Genomic DNA, 9,167 nt, shown 5'->3' on the forward strand with positions numbered 1-9,167 from the left:
TATAAACGACATGGCAACCGCCAGATTCCAGTCTGCGCCCGAAGCCAGGTGGACCTGTGTCTGATGGAATGGACGGGGAGTTTATGTGGTGGAGAGCTGAGATGGGTGGAGGAGTCTAAAACCTTTCTCAAGCAGGTGCTGTTAGAAGCTACTTAAAACCAAAACACCATCACGTCCTGAGTTCCTAAAGAACAGCAAAGGAACATTTAGTGCACCTTCAAGTAAGCAGAAATCTATCAGCATCTAATGATTATATGTCTGGTGTACTTAATACTCGAGACACTAGTTCCCTTGATAGGAGAACAGGTTAAGTAAGCTTGGTAAGGTTCAGTGAAGAATCTGACAGAGCGTGTGGCTTAATCTTGACCTACGGCCACCTTTGAGAATGCTGGGAATGTTGCATGCGGGGCCTGATCGGACCTTGCAGCTACAGGAATTTCTCAAGTGCAGGGTGGGGCTGTGAACTCCACCCTTCAGTCTGGCTATATAAATACTCTGCCAGACTGCGGTGTTGATTCAACTGCTTTGTGTGTGTGCGTTTGTAGAAACCACAGAGTTAGGAGAGAGGTGTGGCACAAGACTATAGTGGAGAAATGACATGGTAGGAGAGGACTAACTGCTGTGGATTAGAGGTTTCTAGGAAACACACCCTATGGCACAGAGTCTGAAGAACAGAGGTGGACACGCTCCCCTGCGAGTCTACCAGTGAACACTGCGTTGTAGTCAGTATAAAAGATTTAATGTTGTTCGATTCAGTTTTTTTAATCCAATCGAATGCTTGTGTGTATTGGACACTGAAGACTGTGTGTTTTAAAACCTGTACAATAAGCCAAGCTTAGCTCACTTCGGATTAAGAGCTTGAGTCAGCTGCAGTCAGAGCTACAGGAATATTCCATAGCACGCTTGCATCTTCAAGATTTTTGGGACCATGGCTCAGGAGTACATGGACAAGAATTAACACTAAAGCGCAAAAAGATATAAAGAAAATGACAAACGTAAAAATGACGGAATAATTTTGACCTCACTGTATTTGGTCTTTTCGTTGTAAAGTAGTCAGAATACACTTGTAACTCCAAACCTGTAGTGTTATTGTTGGAGATCATTTGTTTTTATGTGGATTTTACAGTTATGGTGATAGAATAGTCATTTTATTTACTGTCCTAAATGACCTACCTACATGTGTCTCCTCCATTTTGTATGTACTACCCAAAAAAAAGTTTCCAAAAAAGTTGGGACGCTATGCAAAATGTAAATAAAAACAAAATGCAGTCATTTAAACCTGAAGATAGCACAAATACAACATATCACACGTTGAAACTGAGAATTTTTTTATTTTTTGAATCTGAGGACAACAACACATTTCAAAAAACTTGAGATGGGGCGTTTACCGCTGTGTTTCATCACCTCACAACAGTCTGTAAGTGTTTGGGAACTGAGGAGACCGAATGCTGTAGTTTTAAATGCGAAGTGTCTCTCCATTCTTGTTTGATAAAGGATTTCAGCTGCTCACAGTTCAGGGTCTCTTTTGTCATATTTTTGTTGTGTTGACAGGTCTGAACTGCAGGCAGGCCAGTTCAGCACCCAGACTCTCACTGCAGAATCATGATGTAATACGTGCAGAATGTGGTTTGACTTTGTCTTGCTGAAATAAACAAGGCCTTCCCTGATGAACATGTCATCTGAATGACAGCGTATCTTCCTCAAAAGCCTGTTTATTGCTCAGCACTCACTGATGTACCCCTATTCCGTCATGAATACTGGCTTTTGAACTGTGCACTGATAACAAGCTGAGTGGTCTTTAGACCAAAATATGCGGCGTCCACGAGTTTCAAAAGGTATTTCACATTTTGAGTTGTCGGGCCACAGGACACTTTTCCAATGAAACGAGCTCGGGCCCAGAGAAGGTGGCAGTGTTTCTAGATACTGTTTATATATGGTTTCTTCTTCGCGTTTTAGAGTTTTAACTGGAATTTGTGGATGCAGCGACAAACTGTGTTCACAGACAGTGGATTTCAGAAGTTTTCCTAAGCCCATGCAATGATTTCCATTACAGAACCATGTGTAGTTTTAATGTAGTGCCACCTGAGAGGTCACAAGGTCACAAGCAGCCCATGCTGGTTTTCAGCCTCGTCCCTTTCATACAGAGATTTCTCTGGATTCTCTGATTCTCTTAATGTATCCCAGATGATGAAATCCCGAATCCCGAAGTTCTTTACTATTTTATGTTGAGAGACGTTCTTATATTGTTGCACTATTTGCCCACATCCGTCCCATGACCGCTGGGATAGACTCCAGCACCGCCCGCGACCTTGAGGGTGAAGCAGCTTAGAAAATGTGTGTGTGTGTGTGTGTGTGCGTGTGTGTGTGTGTGTGTGTGTACAGTCTTTCAACCCCTCCCCACCTTTACTTCAGCCTCTCTAAGATGCTCTTTTAATACCCAATTATGTCACTAACCTGTTGCCACTGAACCACCAGGTATTTTTTTTAAGCATTACGCAAAACTTTACCATCCTTTTGCTACTGCTGTCTCATTGCTTTTTAAATGTTATTCCTGGCAATAAACTCAAAACAATGATATATTTTTCACAAAACAATAGAATTTCTCACTTTCAACATCATTACAATCAATCTCATTGCATTCTGTTCTTAAGTTTTCTTTGGGGACTGTTTCACCTTTCAATGCCCTGCATGTATCTCTCCACCATGAGTGGAATCAGGCAGCGTTTTCACAACCTCTTAATGCATAGAACTTTCTGTGATGCAGCTTTTAGAAGCTCTGCATGCCTCGCTTCTATCGCCACGTTGTGAACAATTTTAGGTCAGTTTGTTTAGAAATGAGCATTTTCACATCACATCAAGTCTGAATGACTTTGTTTACATCTACATGGTTTAATTATGCAGGAACTGTGGAAAATCACTGGATATGCCTTCAGCATTCATCATGTAGGTGTTTACAGCAGGTAACCACTAGATGATGCTATATCCCAAACTATTTAATGAGCACTTCGCCTCCGCTCTTGGCCGGGGTCAGTCCATGTTAGAACAGGGCCTATTTACAGTTAGAAAGAAAAGATCATTTTAACACTGACAGAACTACTGACTGTGCAGCACTGCAGTGCAATTTCATGGGCTGGGTGGATGAAGGGAGGTTTACTGCACCTTTAAAACTGCACCCAGACACAACACACTGAGCTATAAAGACCAAAAAAAAAAACACCCCAAAGGCGCTGTTCTACACACACTTTCAGCCACCCCCCTGACAGTTGGCCTCCCTCTAATGAGAAAATAAATGGACCAATCAAATGCTGCCATCAGGTGTTTGTCCAAGACTGAGAAGCCATATCAGGCGATGCACAGGGGGCCATAAGTCAAGCTGTCTCCCTCAGAGGAGGGGGGTGGTGTGTGTGTGTGTGTGTGTGTGTGTGTGTGTGTGTGTGTGTGTGTGTGTGTGTGTGTTCTCAGCCTCAAATATGTGTATTATCGTGTGTCAGATGGTAGTAACAGTCATAAATTCCATTCTAACTCCACACCATGCATCAAAACAGAACAGAGGAGATCACATTTTAAAGGTCATGTGTAGGTCACATAAACAACACTCTAATAATAATAATAATAAAGCCAGCTGATCACATTCAGAGAATCATATACATATCTTGAACCAAGGTGCACAGGCCCCGCCAAACAGATGTCAAGCTTATTAAATACCTAAAAAAAGGGCAAAGGCAGTGAGGCATAAAATGCATGGCTGCCTCTTGGTTTTATGGCTGTGGAAAAGCAGTGAGTGTGCCCGCGTCCATCTGTCACTGCTTTTCTGGACTTGCTTTAGCACCAGCCGTCTGGAGGCTTTCGTATTTTCCCCCACCTTTATTCTGACGAGCTCCACCTGCTATTACAAGCTAGTACTGTCCTGCCTCCCGTGCTAGGCCTCTCTAGCTAAATAACTAGGAGGACGTCTTGCCAATCACTGTGGTGGATGACCTGTCTCTTTAAAGAAACAGGTGGGAGAAAATAAGCCAGTAAAAATTCCTTGACCTCCACAAAAACAGCGGCATGTTTCATAGCATCTACATGGGGCGCCACATTAAATGGCTTCTGGTGGAATTTGCAAACAATTAGAAGGATCACTTGAATGTCCAGTTTAGAGGCAAAACATCTGGCGCCGAAGCGCATGAGCAACCAAACTGCAGTCTGCAAAACTGCTCAATGACTGAGTGGTGTTTGAGAACTGTGGGCAACAATGTTTTGTATTCGTTCTAATGGGATCTAATGCCTGAATCAGTGTCCTGCTCTACTGCTTTGTCAGAGGAAAATGATGTGCTGTGCTTAGCATAATATGCCATGATAGTATGCAGTGGGGGTGGTTCATTCTTCCAGCGAGAGACAGAATAGAAAACATCGCTCACTTTTTGATGGGCTTAATCAAACACACGATCCATCAGGGAAGCCGCAGTAACAGATTATTAATCTATATTCTTTCACTATCAAGGGCAAGCGGCAGCTTTGAGGCCCTTTACATAGCACTTTGTGATTTCAGTTCGGTTACAATGCATGACATGTATACTTTCATACAAATTAATTTAATAATAATTAATACTAAATGTCTGTGTTTTATATCTCAGCTATATTCAGCACTAATGAGCATCTTTTCTTTCTTTGAATCACAAACACTCACAATTCTCTCTCTACTCCCTTAAAGGAGCAGCTCAGTGGAGTCATTCGTTTTCCATTTATGTCAAATGTAGGCGATCATTTAAGAAATGTTTGGTCTGAGGTTTGACTGTTTAGTTTTGATGGTGTGACGTGGCAACTGGACACAGATCACAGATCCTAAACAGTAGATTTTATCATATAGATAGGGCACAGGCAAATGCGTGGTCGAAAAGGAGTCGATACACAGATTCAATAACACTGGTGACATCGGGCAGTCGTGGGCTGGAGGTTAGGGAATTGGTTCGATCCCCAGAGCCGACAGCACATGACTGAGGTGTCCTTGAGCAAGACACCTAACCCCCAACTGCTCCCCGGGTGCTGCGGATTGGGCTGCCCACCGCTCCGGGCAAGTGTGCTCACTGTCCCCTAGTGTGTGTGTGTGTGTGCTCACTAGTTGTCAGCGCTATGGCTATGTCAAGCCGTGGCTTAAATACTAGACCTAACCCTACTCACCTGACCAACACAGGTGAATCATATTAGAACTCCGGGGAACGTGAACACTGGCAGGTCTGTGAGTCAGAATCTGAAGTCACATGATCGTGCACAGAATCCTGGGAATCGGAGTCTGGATGGGAGTTCTCTGGCTGCGTGACAGATGGAAGTTTATACCCCAAAACCATCAGGGGTCCCTACGTCATCACACATGCTTGAAATAAAACTGATAAGCTAAGTGGTTGTTAAGTCTATCGGCCATAAAAAAATTATATCGCACAGCAAAAAAACAAGTCTAGCAGTGATTTTGAACCCTGATTTTTTTCACAGATAATGGGACGTCGCACAGCGTCTGACAGGACTTTAGTCCCGTCCGGCCAGAAATGGTCTTGTAGCAAGAACAAGAAAAATGTAATCAAAGTTTTGGATTAAACTGAGGGACATTTCTAAACCATTTAAACGTCTTATGACAGCAGAGCTCACAGAAGGAGTCAACGGGGTGCTCGTAAATATTGTCCCACAGACCAAAAGCCTGTTGTTAACCCATAGATATGACGTAAGGTAGCATGGCAAAAAAAAAAGTCTCCCTGAAAACAACAGGTAAGCATATCGGCATATAATGTGCAGAGAACACCGCATACAGAAGAAATACACACCACCTATTGAACACGTCCATTAGTTGTTACTAGAGTAATTTGGGGTGGGTTTCAGAGGGGGCATAGACTTGTTGACAGTGGATTTGGCCTCAATGTGGCACCAAAAGTTTGACAAGTTGTCCTCGGGCGCCTGGCCCAGCAAAACTAAAACAACACAAGCAAGTCTACTTGGAGGTTATTTTACCACTCAGGGGGATGATTTGGGCATGCCTCCAACACCCAATAGCTCCAGTAGCCTCATAGCTGCAATGCAAATCTAACGAAGCAAACTTCAGGCACCTAAACTGCCTTGCCTGATCGCCTACATATAAATTCGATTCTTCGCTGAACTATCCCTTTAACTGTGGTCTTGCCGTGGGAGTGAAAGCAAGCCAACGTTGTGCCCACACCTGTGATCCACTGATCCATGAAGTGATATTCCGGATAGACTGATGTGGCTTCACTCTCTACAGCACTGATTTATGCATGAATCCAGAGATGAAGGACATCGGAGCGCAGACACAACACAGCACAGTCCATGTTATTATACTCATCTATTACGTTTGCCAGCGATGGATGATAGTAGACACGTTTAGTTCCACTCTGGGAGGAAGAGATGATTTTTCTTTTCTCCTTTCTTTCCCTTCATTTTTTTGTTTGTTTGGGGGGAAGGGTGCATAATCAGCTCATCTGTCACACCGGTCTCCAAAGAGCCGGATGCATTCATCATGAGAGGGGGTGGGACTGCACCCCCCCACCCTCCGTCCCCCTCCCTTTCCCACAGGTATCTGAATGATAGAGAGAGGCTGAGGGAACTGCCTCGCAAAGGCGCTATAACTTCTCAGCTGAAAGCATGAATTACTTCCAATGTACAGGTAATGTTAATTCTGTATTCATACTGTAGTCAGTTAATATGCTAAACTATGTAAGACCACATTTGTGGTTGTCAGCAGAAGAGGAGATATTTGATTATGCCTTGAATTAGATTAAAAGTTATTTTTTGCACGAAGAAAAACGTCCTTCATATTTCAGTTTCTGTTACTGCTTGACAAACCAAAAGTGTCAGAAGTGCAGACTCAAACCTGCCGGTTCACTATGTAACTATATAATTAATTACAATACACAATTATGCTCATGGCAAGATGCTACAGACAGAAATAATGATTCCGGTTGTGTCTAGTCTTCACTGTTAGATCAATTACATCTATAACATCAGGGATGGTCTCACAAGGCCCCTGGGCCCAAGCCGTTTTGGAGGCCTGCCCACCTCCACACTCACTAAAGGAAAAAAAGGCTAGACCTGAAAAAAAAAACCTTAATAAACAGCTCATGTGTGTTTGTTTGGGCTCTGAACAGCGCTGTAAAAAGTAATGTAAATTAAATAATTCATTCCCAATGAATGTGTTCTGTATTCTGTGGCCTGGCAAGCAGAGGCCCCTGGGCAGTGGCTAAACTGGCCCAGTCAGTAATCCATAATACGCTTTCTCTTAAACTATAATGACAAAAATATTCCAGCACGCTGTCAGTTTGCAGCAACACAACCAAATCATGCTCTTTATCACCGGAAAAGCGTTTCTCCTATCGAACTTGGAGCCTGAATATGTGAATGTGCCTTTTCCTGATGCACTAATAATGCATGTCCTCTGAGATCTCAGTGGGTAAGGCGGTTCCCGGCTCATTCTTTCTCCTCTCAAATTCAGCTTTTCTTTACATTCAGAAACAAAATCCTCAGTTTCCAGAACATTTGCATTTATTGAGTTTTACATGTTAGTTGGACATGAAAAATTACCCCAGGGTGTGAGTGAGTGACTGACTTAGTCTGTCTGCCTGCCCTGCGATGGACTGGCTAACTCTAGACCTCTGAGGGTTAGTCTAACTCTAGACTTCTGAGGATTAATCTAACTCGACTTTTGAGGGTTAATCTAACTCTAGACCTCTGAGGATTAATCTAACTCTAGACCTCTGAGGGCTAATCTAACTCTAGACCTCTGAGGGCTAATCTAACTCTAGACCTCTGAGGGTTAGTCTAACTCTAGACCTCTGAGGGTTAATCTAACTCTAGACCTCTGAGGGTTAGTCTAACTCTAGACCTCTGAGGGCTAATCTAACTCTAGACCTCTGAGGGTTAGTCTAACTCTAGACCTCTGAGGGTTAATCTAACTCTAGACCTCTGAGGGTTAATCTAACTCTACACCTCTGAGGGTTAGTCTAACTCTAGACCTCTGAGGGTTAATCTAACTCTAGACCTCTGAGGGTTAATCTAACTCTAGACCTCTGAGGGTTAATCTAACTCTAGACCTCTGAGGGTTAATCTAACTCTAGACCTCTGAGGGTTAATCTAACTCTAGACCTCTGAGAATTAATCTAACTCTAGACCTCTGAGGGTTAATCTAACTCTAGACCTCTGAGGATTAATCTAACTCTAGACCTCTGAGGGTTAATCTAACTCTAGACCTCTGAGGGTTAATCTAACTCTAGTCCTCTGAGGGCTAATCTAACTCTAGACCTCTGAGGGCTAATCTAACTCTAGACCTCTGAGGGCTAATCTAACTCTAGACCTCTGAGGGTTAATCTAACTCTAGACCTCTGAGGGTTAATCTAACTCTAGTCCTCTGAGGGTTAATCTAACTCTAGACCTCTGAGGGTTAATCTAACTCTAGACCTCTGACGGTTAATCTAACTCTAGTCCTCTGAGGGTTAATCTAACTCTAGACTTCTGAGGGTTAATCTAACTCTAGACCTCTGAGGGTTAATCTAACTCTAGACCTCTGAGGGTTAATCTAACTTTAGACCTCTGAGGGTTAATCTAACTCTAGACCTCTGAGGGTTAATCTAACTCTAGACCTCTGAGGGTTAATCTAACTCTAGACCTCTGAGGGTTAATCTAACTCTAGACCTCTGAGGATTAATCTAACTCTAGACCTCTGAGGGTTAATCTAACTCTAGACCTCTGAGGATTAATCTAACTCTAGACCTCTGAGGGCTAATCTAACTCTAGACCTCTGAGGGTTAATCTAACTCTAGACCTCTGAGGGTTAATCTAACTCTAGTCCTCTGAGGGTTAGTCTAACTCTAGACCTCTGAGGGTTAGTCTAACTCTAGACCTCTGAGGGCTAATCTAACTCTAGACCTCTGAGGGTTAGTCTAACTCTAGACCTCTGAGGGTTAATCTAACTCTAGACCTCTGAGGGTTAATCTAACTCTAGACCTCTGAGGGTTAATCTAACTCTAGACCTCTGAGCATTAATGTAACTCTACACTTCTACTGTAGTACTGAATCAGAGAACATGAACCAAGGTCTTATGGGGGAAGCGAGGCCTTTGAGGTCCTTGATTTTAGCTGCTACGTCTATATTACAATTGCTCAGTGTGTGATTAAGACCCAGAACAT

The sequence above is a fragment of the Pygocentrus nattereri genome, chromosome 11, assembly GCF_015220715.1.
Source record: "Pygocentrus nattereri isolate fPygNat1 chromosome 11, fPygNat1.pri, whole genome shotgun sequence".
NCBI classification, from domain to species: domain Eukaryota; kingdom Metazoa; phylum Chordata; class Actinopteri; order Characiformes; family Serrasalmidae; genus Pygocentrus; species Pygocentrus nattereri.